This window comes from Lissotriton vulgaris, chromosome 4_1 (genome assembly GCF_964263255.1).
Source record: "Lissotriton vulgaris chromosome 4_1, aLisVul1.2, whole genome shotgun sequence".
In the NCBI taxonomy this organism is placed as follows: domain Eukaryota; kingdom Metazoa; phylum Chordata; class Amphibia; order Caudata; family Salamandridae; genus Lissotriton; species Lissotriton vulgaris.
In genome coordinates, this window is record NC_141691.1 from 1,099,715,064 (window position 1) to 1,099,727,086 (window position 12,023).

The window sequence follows — 12,023 nt, forward strand, 5'->3', positions numbered from 1 at the left end:
AGAGGCATTTCACTGATAAAGGAAAAGGTGGACAAACTAGAGTCCACACTGCAAGCCATAGCAAACCTGGAAAAAAATCATTGAAAACAAAACAGCTTCAGTAGTAACAGGCCTAGGACTGCTAGGAGCAGATCAGAGGACTTTGGCAGCAAGGCAGACTCGTCAAAAGTACTCCAGCAAGCTGACGAAGATAAAGTTCCTTGAATACTGAGCCGCCGACTTGTAAGCATTAGAGAAGATCACACTAGACTCAACTGCCAAAAGACATGAACTATTACATAAAAGGTAACAACAAACTACTGCAAGAAAGAGTAGGACTTTTTTTTTACTTCTTCGAATATATAACCCTTCAACATTCAGGAGACAAAATAGGTCGACTGGGTGCAAGACTGTAATATACAGACGTCCTGCAATCAGCCATCACAGCCATTTGTTGAAATCACCTCCTAAAATGATAGGTATAGTATATTTCAACATATGTTTTTCTAATTTCTGTAGAAAACATGGCTTATCTTCATTTGGGCCATAATAAACCCCACATAAGAATTTAACAGTACAAATTGAAACAACTACGACTAACCATCTACCTGTTTGATCTGTGGCCCAATCATGCATAACAATCTAAATATAACTGCCCTAAGAAATCTTTGTTAGCCTTGAAAAATATCATGAAGGAGCATTTGCTGTGTGATGTGTGGAGAGCTAAGCACGGTACCCGTAGTGAGTTTTCTTTTTATAGCAAAAAATACCACCAATTTTCTAGGATAGATTTCTTTCTGGTTAACAGATCATTGCTTGCAGATATTAAATCCATTTCCTATATTCCAACCGGGTTGTCTGACCACTCAGTAGTTGAGTTAAATATTAGTCTCCAGAAGAATTTCTTAGAATATAGGTGGACTTTGGATAGGACCATTTTGTTAAATGAAGAGTATAAGATTAAAGTCAAGGAGAATATACTAGAGTTCTTTCTGTTTAACCATAAGACTGCCCCAGATAGCATAATATGGGACGCATTTAAATCCGTATTAAGGGGAATATACGGCTCCCAAATGGCTCTGACTAGAAAGCTAAAAAAAGAAATGGATACCAACGATCTTAGAGCGATTAAACTAAAAGAACAGCAACTTCTTTCTGTCACCCCCAATGATCAAGCTGGTATATCAAGATTGGAAAAAGAACTTTCTGAGTTACAAACAAAGTTTAGGTTAAGAAATGAAAAAATACTTAGAGACAAATGGGAAATAAGCAAACTAAGAAATTTCGAATATGGGGAAAAATGTGGGTCATTGCTAGCTTGGAAAGCCAGGTCAGAGAGGACTAGGAATAATATCAAAACTTTAAAACAAAGAAGAATGGGTATTGTTTTGTCTGAAGATGGTGAGATAAAGGAGGAAGCTAGATCCTTCTACGAAGAACTTTATTCAGAAAATATTAATAACACAATTGATGACCTAGAAAAGTTGACGATCTTGGGACACTTACCACAACTATCCAATGATGGCATATCCTTCCTGGCAAAAGAAATAACTGAGGGGGAGATCAGACTGCAAGTGAAAAAGATGGCAAGGAACAAAGCAGCAGGCCCAGATGGTCTGCCAATAGAGATCTATAAGGATAACTTAGATGAAATCTTGGGCCCACTACAGACATTATTTAACAATATTTTTATTCAGGGGGAACACATTCCGCCCTCCTAGTTAGATGCTACAATCTCACTAATTGCAAAACCGAATAAAGACCCGGAAATAATAGGGTCATACCGACCCATCTCACTTTTGATCTCTGACCTAAAAATTTACTCGGGCATACTAGCAAATAGATTGGCTAAGGTTATAAAGACTATTATTCATCCCGATCAGCGAGGATTTATTCCTGGTCGACAACTGAATGAACTTACATTTCAAGTGATTGGGGCGATAGATTATGCAATTTACAAGGAAAAGCCACTTGCAATTGTGGCAATAGACGCTGCCAAAGCTTTCGACCAAGTGAATTGGCTCTATCTATGGAGAGTGATGAAGAAATTTGGCTTCCCTGAGATTTATATAAAAGGTATTGAAACATTATATAGGGGCCCGAGAGCTAAGATTTTGGTGAATGGGGGGTTGTCAGAGTGGTTGAATATCTGCAGAGGGACGAGACAGGGATGCCCCCTGTCTCCATTATTGTTCGACATATATATTGAGCCCTTTGTTTGTGTTTTAAGGCAAGACCCCGTAATCTCTTCATTTAGTATTGGGGAATTATCTATTAGGACGGCACTATATGCAGATGATCTTCTCCTTTACACCTCTAATCCACTAGTAGCAATCCCAAGATTATTTAGCTTAGCTGAGGATTTTGGTACTGTTTCCGGTTATTCCATCAATCGGGATAAAACTGAGGTTATGTGTTGGAACATCCCGGTTCGCATCCCAGAAGCCAAACCAAAGATGAGATATCTGGGTATCTATCTAACTCAGAAATTGGAGGAAATTCCTAATACTAGTTGGGAAGAGGTAATAAAGGAGATTAAAAAACTTTTGTCAAGGTGGAATGCACTACCTTTCAATATTTATGGTAGAGTCAATTTAGTTAAAATGATTATCCTACCTAAGGTGACGTTTTTGTTCAATTCTATTCCCTTAATATTTAATAAAAAAAGTCATTACTAATCTGCAAAGCAGGATAGGATCTTTTATTTGGGCAACTAAAACCCCAAGGATAGCCTGGAAGAAGTTAAGGAGAGGATTGAAAGTAGGTGGACTATCTCTTCCGGATTTATTATTTTACTGTTATGCTTTTCAACTTAAAAATTTTCGGTTATTAGCCAACAAACTGGACTCAACTTCCAATAGTTTGTTGTTTCAGGCAATGCTGCAAGATCTACCATATGATGCAGATTTTTTTTTTTGTTTAAATTTGGTGATAAAAAGTTTTTCAAAAAGGTTAGATTAAAGCTCTTGAAGGCTGCTCTATATTACTGGACACAGAGCTGTAAGTTATTGCATATTCCCTATTATCATTCATACGCCCCAATCTGGGATTCCCCCGGCACTCCTGAATGTTTAACGGACCAATTGGCCCTTCCCCTGAAGAGAGCAGGTCTTTTCAGATGGGGAGATTTTTGCGATGAATCAAGAAGTCTAGATTGGGATTTTTTGGTCGGTATAACCGGCGGAGCTCTTACGAGATTTAAATTTTATCAACTCTCTGCCTGGTGGGGAACCCAGTATTGGGGAACTGAAGATGACAATCTTTTTTTGAGATTCATTAGTAGCTGTACTGGTAAGAAAGGAGAGACCGCCCAATGCTATAAAACTCTTCTAGATCACAAAGATAACTTGGAGTTAGAAATCACCAGGCTATGGGGTCTGAGTATGGTCCCGATTGCTGATAACTTGGAAAATTTGGAGAAAATGTGGACAGATTCCTTCTTGATATCTCAGAAAATAATTAAACCGTCCAACTTAAGAAGAAACCACCTATATACAATGTATAGAGTATATTGGACTCCAGCTAAGCTTTCCAAGTTGTCAGTAACCTCGTACCTTTGTCCCAGATGTAACTCACAGGATGCAAATGACATACATATGTTTTTGGATTGCCCCAATATAAGCAACTATTGGGAACAAGTGTGTAAGTTTCTGGAGGATGTACTATCTTTTCCAATTATATGTATCCCCAGTCTGGTATTTTTTGGTCTAACTCCGAATTATGTTGTCAATAATTACATAACACAATTCATTTTTTACGTAATAGTGATCGCTAGAAGAGAGATTTGTAAAGCTTGGAAGTCGGCGCTCTCTCCGACGTTTGCAGATTGTCTCAAAAACATCATGGGGGTGAGTAAATTGGATACTTTGTGTGGGGGTGAAAAGTCTGATAAATTATGGTCGAAGCTAAAAACTTGGATCGAAAAATAATCCTAATAGTCCAATGATTATGCCAGAGGTCTTGTGGTCCTGTCCTTCCTACACAGCAAGCACCACTACGAGAGGAAGTTGGACGGGTAACAACCCTACCTCTGGGCAATCTTCACAGGCTATCCACAATCACAAGGGCCGTAACAGAAGATTGTGTCAGTGGCTTGAAGAGCGCTAAATCAGAGTATCAATTTACTGGTGGCATATATGAGGACACAAAAATTTAAAAATAAAAATAAAAAAAAAAAATCACAGCCATTTGTCATCCAAAAGACCAAAGTGCCTGCACAGGTGGATATGAATGGAGTATGTGCCTCATACTACTAACAATTGTACTCACTTCCAGAAGAACAGAAACAAATTATTTATTGACGCATATCTGCAAGAAGATTCTCTACAAGCCTTATGAGCAGACCTAAAAAAAAACTTCCTCCGATCAAACTGACACAGTCATTTATTTACTAGCAACTGGTAAAATGCACAGTATGAGGCCCATCCCTAGATTTGTATAAGATGTTCCAAAAGTAACTGGACAAATGACTATTGGACATAGAGTTAGCAGCATGTAATAAATCAATCAATCAGGATTTATAAAGTGTGGCTAACCACCCGATGGGTGAGAGAAAGGTACATTCTCTTCCCCAATGCATGAATAAATATTAGTATTACTGCTGAAACTCAACCAAACCTCAAAGCAGCATCTCATACCGTCTACTATCAATGCTTACCCTGGATTGTAAAATGTTGGGGACATCATCAAACAGAATATTAAAGGACTCCAGCATCGAATTCATTATGAATAAAATGGGTTAATCCCCGGGGGAAGCGCGTCTTCTAACATTTGCCACAGTTTCACGTGCAAATTAGCACACCAAAAAACTCACAGGTTCAGCGGTGGTCTCCATCAACATGGAGAAAGCTTTTGACCCACAGACTGCAAATAACATCTAACATTGCAGAAGATGTAAGTTGGCAGAGAAATAAGCAATTGAAATCAATTGCTATAGTCAGACCCCTCGACCCAGGTGAAAAGATATATCAAACTCGCTAATATGGCAAGGTATCAGGGAGGGATGTCCCTCTATCACCCTATGTGTACCCTGGCTATGGAACCATTGTCTTGTCACATGAGACAGAGAAGTGCCAGTACTGGGAAAGACATTAATTGGTACACACATATCATACCATTGTAACTTGATAATGTCTTGTACATGGGTGATGGGACTACAAGGCTAACATTAATCCTATAGCAACTAGAACAGTTCAAGAATACTTCTGGCCTACAGACTAAGAATGTGAAATCCTGGCTTTTCCCACACACTGAACGAACAAATGCATTAGGTTTATCTTGCAAGTTGCAGACCTTAAGATACCTTAGGATCATTGTGTACACGAAGACAGAAGCTGTAATTGCTGGGAAGCTTAGCTGAGTTATGGCCATGACCAAAATGTTCATAGTCCTATGAAAGAAGTTAGCACTACTGGTGATTGTGCGAATGACATTCGCTAAAATGGTTCTACTAATGGCATGTTTCTTTGCAATTTTACCACTGAATCTCACTAAGCAATTGTTATGGGATCCCAACGTCTCATTGATGGAGTTGATCTGGGGATCGGGTAGACATAGGATAGCACTGGACAAGCTGATTTCATCAAATGATGAAGTAGGCCTAGAAGCACCTAGTTTCGAGTCTTACCTCGTAGGAATCAACGCTAGTAGGTAAAAACGGTTTGTACTCAACAGGTACCTCAGAAGTGGGGTATATCTGAACAGAATTGGTCTTCACCAATCTAACAGAAAACATATTCAAGAGTCGAAAAGAGGCTAAGCCCAACTCAATTCTTTTCTTGGAGCACCTGATTTCAAGTCTTACTCCTTAGGCATTAACTCCAGTGGGTGGCAAGCTGGTTGAACCCAACAGACACACCAGAAGTATGATATATTTGAAAAGAATTGGGCTCCACCAATCTAGCAGTATACATATTCAAGATTTGAACACAGGTCAAGCCCAACTTAATTATGTTCAGAATAGCTAAACACAACTAGTATAGGTATGTGCATAAAAATGCCAAAGGTGAGCTGTGTGCTCCTGAGCTTCCAATGTGGTCCCTGTCAAGATGCAGACAAGTAGCAGATATGAGCAAACAGGCAGCATGGTTCAAAGTGTTGATGTTTTGGATGGGACAATTAAATGGCTCTGGCACATTAATGACCCTTGGGGAACTTAGTAAGGAACATGGGCAACCATCCTTAGCACATACTGCTTTGAACAAAGTGATTACAGTGACATGGGGTAATACTGACAAAGAACCAGAAGGTCACAGGACCCATCAGATACTACTCAGCTAGGGAAAACAAAGCGGAATTATCACCACATCATACAGATGCATCCAGGGAAAAACCAAGCAAGAGTTGGGAAGCCTGCAGGACACATAGGAATAGGACATAAGCAAAGAAATAATGGACAAAAATGTTCACTATTCTCTAACGTGGCCAAAGTCACAAGAAATACTAGCCTAAATGTAATAAAATGTTATGCTTGTACCCATTTGGTTCGAGTGAATGTACACACCATGTTTCCTACCAGAAAACATACATTCATCATATCATAAGACAGATAATAGGCATTTCCCATAGTCTAGAATTTTTATTGGGGGATCACCACCCATATAACCACCGTAGGGGGAAAACAATCCTCTGCAACCACATTTCACTGGAATCAATGGTCGGGCCAAAAGCAGGTAAGTCCAACTACAATTTTCTCAGCTATGATCACAACAAAAGGCGTGCTGTTCATAAACTGAAAGTGGCCGCTCACACCTGACACTGAGGGGCCAATTCTGATGTATTTCGGAAGGGCTCCGAATCGGATTCGGGAATTGTACACACTTCCCAATGACCAAGTACGATGCCTGGAAACCAGTAGAGCTGTCCAACTCGGTCCTGAAAGGCATTCGGACAGCTTGCGTCTTTCAGAGCCGAATTGTACAGCTCTATGAACTCGGTTTCCGAACGAGCGAGTACGATGACGATTCAGACAGCTGTTTCGAATCGGTTTCTCTGGAATGAATCGGCTGCCGGAATCTGTCTTTAGGGGCCTGTAGCAGCCCCCCCTTCACCCAGGGCCCTCCGAATCGGGCCTGTGGAAGTACCCAAGGGACACCATTCTCCAACCATGCACAATGTGGTATGCACCGTGGGGTGCCCACCACAGGGTGCACCGCTTTCCAGAACCACCCCTTTCTTTAATAGGAGACTGTGTTTTCATTCGGAACACAGCCTCTCATTGAAGTCAATGGGAGCCTACCTGAATCCTATCCGGAGTCATCCGGATACATTGTACTCGGTCGGTCGGACACCCCCGATCCGAATCGACTGAAAGCATTCCGGAACCGATCCAGTCGGAAGGCTTTCTGAATGAGATAGGAATCTAATGGTAGGAAGAAGAATAAACTGGGTGGAGTAGAACTCATTGATAATGGCACTTGTCAGATGACAAGCCACGAAAACACAGAACAGATAATCCTAAACTAGTGATGTAACACACAGGATCAACCAGTAACACACAGATCATATCAGGAGCCCATACATACACTTAATTAAAATGACTGAAAAGCGATTTGCCTCTTCTATGCACCAAGATGTTTATATATAGTTCCCAGTTTGAAAGAAATACACTTTTATTGCTTCTTGTTTAACTTTTTTTTCCTCTGTTCTTTTAGTTATTCAATTCGTAATAATTGTATGCTTTGATGTAAAACCTTACCAGTTCATACTACTCAGTGACTAAGGAAAACATCTCCGTTCACGTGACGGTTCGGTATTTGAGACAAATCAAAATGTTCATCTTTTTCAGCAAGGACGTTTATCCTCAGTGATGAAACGCAGATAATTCAGGCCTGCACTAACATGTCCAGAGAAGAGTGGAGAAGTGTGGCTCAATGATTAGAGCGGCAGACACTGATGCAGAGGTCTAGCCCGGGACCAGGGTTCAATTCCCTGCCTCGGCGGGTCTTGGGCTCAAAACTCCACGGACCGGATAATTCTCGCCTCGGTGCCTATTCCAATCATGGAGGCCCACTCTGCAACTCTGGGCAATAGCTTGCTTAATCTCCACAACGACCCCCACAACGCTAAGGATGCCTGGCCTCCACCTTGGGGGTGCCCAGGAGTGGACGCCTCACAGGGAAAGCCAGGATTGGTTCCACAGCGGTATTCATACAAGCGCCTTGAGACCCTTGCGGGTGAGTAGTGGGCTATACAAGTATCAATTTATTTACAATGTACTTGTCCGCGTCGGTAATATGGTGCGGGCACAGAGACAAAGGGATTCCCTTATTTGCAAGCTGCCACGCCGACATGCAAATGAGAGCCTGCACTAACATGTCCACTTGAGGGACCATATAATACATATAGTGCATTTTCCTTGATTGCGCCGGTTGCGTCTTTTAAAAGGTGCGCCCAGAGCAATCAAGGACAATACGCTGTATCAGGATGAATGTGCTGCCCTCAGGGCAGCCGCAAACTCGTGGTGCCCCGGGGTCAGCACATTCATGTGAGAAATGTAACAGCTGCTTTGAAGTCACTCCATGTTTCACAGTGCGGGAGGCGACCCACCTGTACTTTAAAGGGGTATTAGAGATCCCCTTGCAAGGCGGGTGCAGTAAGTGAGTGCACCAGCCTGCAAGGTGATCTCTGGGGAGGGTCCATGGGACCCCCCTTGTCCCCTCCAAAGGTCTGCTATCAGGTGGGAAGCTGTCAGTGTGCCTCCTGACAGTGTGCCGCTGCGTCCGCATCTGTAATATGGTGCGGGCACAGAGACAAAGGGATTCCCTTATTTGCATGATGCCACGCCCGCATGCAAATGAGGGAATGTCCTCTGATTTTTATGTGCGCCAGGTCTATTGGTATTACAGAAGGGGATGCACAAGAGTTTGCGGTCCTTTTGGTAATACTAACGTGCTATGGGGACAAGCAAAGTGGGTGCAAATGCCCAGGGCACTTCGTTAAGACGGCTCCTGTTTGTGGGAGAACATAATGTGCTTTTACAGGTATCCCTGGACCTAGTGCTGGAATTGGAAAAAATACTCATAAATTGGGGGTGAAGGTGTGCCAGAGGAAAGGTGATGGAGTCACAAGGCATAGAGCTTGAAAAGCAGTCTGACAGGCGACATACATATTTATTTTTTAAAAATTCAGTTGCAAGGAAATTGGCAAAAAGTACGTATGTGACAGAAAATCTGTTTTAAATTACTTAATTGTTGACAAAGAGGCTGCATTGTAAAATATCTTATGGGGTTAAGGGCCATATGTATCAACACATTTCCCCATAGACAAAGAATGGGCAAAACCCTTTGAGGGCCTATGTATCAACACATTTCCCCATGGACACAGAATGGGCAAAACCCTTTGATACATCTGGCCCTAAGACACATACTGCAGACATCACTGTTATGGGTTTAGATCCTTATTGCATGTTTTTCTAAATCTGTTGATATTTTAAGATTGCAAAAAAGGGTTACTTTGGAAAATAAGATAGTGTTGTTCGTTCACAACCAAAGAGACAAAGAGGCTGCATGGTAAAATATCTTACGGGGTTAAGACACATGCTGCAGATATCACTGTTATGGGTTTAGATCCTTATTGCATGTTTTTCTAAATCTGTTGATATTTTAAGATTGCAAAGAAGGGTTACTTTGGAAAATAAGATAGTGTTGTTCGTTCACAACCAAGATCACAGTGGTATATTTTATATCCGGGTTTTTTGTTTCTCTCGCCTATTCAGTCATAACATAGAATATCTACAAGTATGGATTGTAGCAGGGATTCCATTCTCCTATAGAACTGTGCATAGAGATTTGGAACCTCAGTAAATTAGGATGGTCCAAAACTCACCTTAGTACCCAAAATCCCCTTACCGAGCTAGCTACAGTGTCTCATTGGTCATAACAAACTCCAAATGTTTAGACAAACCAGAACATGATCTTTGAATACCTCAGGTCACGTGGAACACATGGACACTCTTTCGTTATATAATCATTTCAAACCAGAACGTGGAGTAAATGAGGAATCGTGCATATATTGAAATATTATTTACTAATGCAGGGTTCTCAAACGCAGTATCTTAGATAATACAAGCAAACATATTATAAGAAGCAAAGTTATCAGCATAGTTACTAGTCCATAAAATGCAAAAGGTGACAACATGCTAACATGTTACAATGAATAGGAGTTAACAACGCCTAATTCTCACCCTCCCTAACTAGCATATTATATAATATCTAAGAAGGTCTCTTTGGGCTTCAGCAGAGCGACCCCATACCTCAATCTCTCAGTGGCAGAGGATCACATCATCTTACACCAGCCCTCTGCATGCGAAGCACCATCAAGTGTGTTTATGTGTTCTTAGCAAAGCAATATAAAATGCGCCTAAAGCCGGATTTGGCAGCAGCTGCATTTATGTTATGTCTAGGGAAGTGCGAAGATCAGACCTTACAATAACAACGTGTTTACTTATCCTTCAAGGCTTCAGCACTCACTGTACAGACACCGTTATGCTAAGCAATGTTATCAGAGAAATAATATATTATTCTGGTGTAAATCACAACGCTCTTCTAGGCTGAAAGCTAAAGCAACAATTATGTGTTGTGTGCAGCAAAAGGTAAAATGGCGTTTAAACATTTAATAAACTGATGCTAACTTAACACGGTATATAGGTAAGCAGTAACTATATGACAGGATGATTTGTGATTCCTACAACTTATAACCCTTATTTTCTTGTGTAACAATTTCGGTCGATTTTTTTTTATTTTTTATTTTACTGAGTTTTATATCGCGCGATTGGCTATCAGAGTGCTATACATAACACCAGGTGCGTTACATGAGAACACATTCATTTTTGTTAGGCACGAGGAGATTAAGTGATTTGCCCAGAATCAGAGGATGTTTAGTGTCATTGTCGAGACTCGAACCCGGTTCCCCAGATTCGTGGTTGAACGCCCTAGCGGTTAGGCCAACTCCTCTCCCCAATATTGATTAACACACTTGAATGATGTATTGTGCATCTGAGTGTGATGTAAAGCGCTAAGGCACTCTACGCTGGGATGAGTATTGCTATAAAATAGTAGATGCCATTTCAATAAATATTTGTGTCATTCTTTATACAGACGCGTAAAACTGGCATTCTTACAGAGCAAAGGCCTCTCTTACGTAGGGAGTTGAACAAAGTAAAAAACCTACCAAATCACAGTTCCTCTCAAATACTTGTGAAGCGATAACAAGCTGTATGCCTTTGTTTCCTTCCATTGCACTGGCGTCTAGGTGTTAGGATACAGTTGGTTCCCAGCCAGGATGATGGTCGAACACAAGGGGGGTTGTTTGCCCTTTAAATCAGGCCTTTGTTTTGGTTCAAGCTGGATGCTAAAATAAGACAGTCGGCTTTCTGCCTGCAGGTTGCTGCTCTGAACTGAACGCAGACAACATGCTGAATTATTTCCCGATGTTGAAAAAAGAAACCAGGACAAATTCAGCATATTTCCCTGCATCAGCCGGATTCCAGATATAGCTGTGGGAACCAGGATGTGCAGGGATCCAACTACTTTCCAGCACTACCTGGACCTCTTTAAAAAGACAGGCTCTTCTGAAAGACACGGTGGTCTGTGTCTGGGCAACACGGGGTACTCTTAAGTTTTGGGCCGAAATGTGAGGGATTCTTGTTCAATCTTAGGTTCTTAAAATCAGAGGTTATGTCAACAGGCCTCTTCTTCTTTATTCGCAATATACCTGACCAGCATGCCATTTCTACTGTAGTGTTTTTTCTCTGGTGTTGTCGATACCAATTATGATTTGCTTCATGGTACATAAGTGTATGAATGCCAGACAATATAAATTAAATTAAACACTTTGTGGTGTATATTAAAGCGTTGATGGATCCATTGCCCGGTTTTCCCTTACTCAGCCCAGTCCATAACTGCAAATGTATGACTTGCTAACTTGAGGGTAACTCATATCGAATAGTGCAAGAATGGTTAAACTTGATATGCTGGGTCGGAAATTTTGAGAGGGAGCGACCCAGAAGTGAGTTCTACATTTCATTGTGATAGGCAAGACTATTT

The 12,023-nt window shown here is 41.1% G+C and overlaps 1 protein-coding gene across 1 annotated transcript in view; it reads right to left on the bottom strand.

The window, feature by feature from the left end:
- The window catches only part of NR4A3 (nuclear receptor subfamily 4 group A member 3), a 681,703-nt gene that overhangs the window by 222,725 nt on the left and 446,955 nt on the right, over positions 1 to 12,023 (bottom strand). The gene's annotated exons all lie outside the window — the stretch shown is intronic.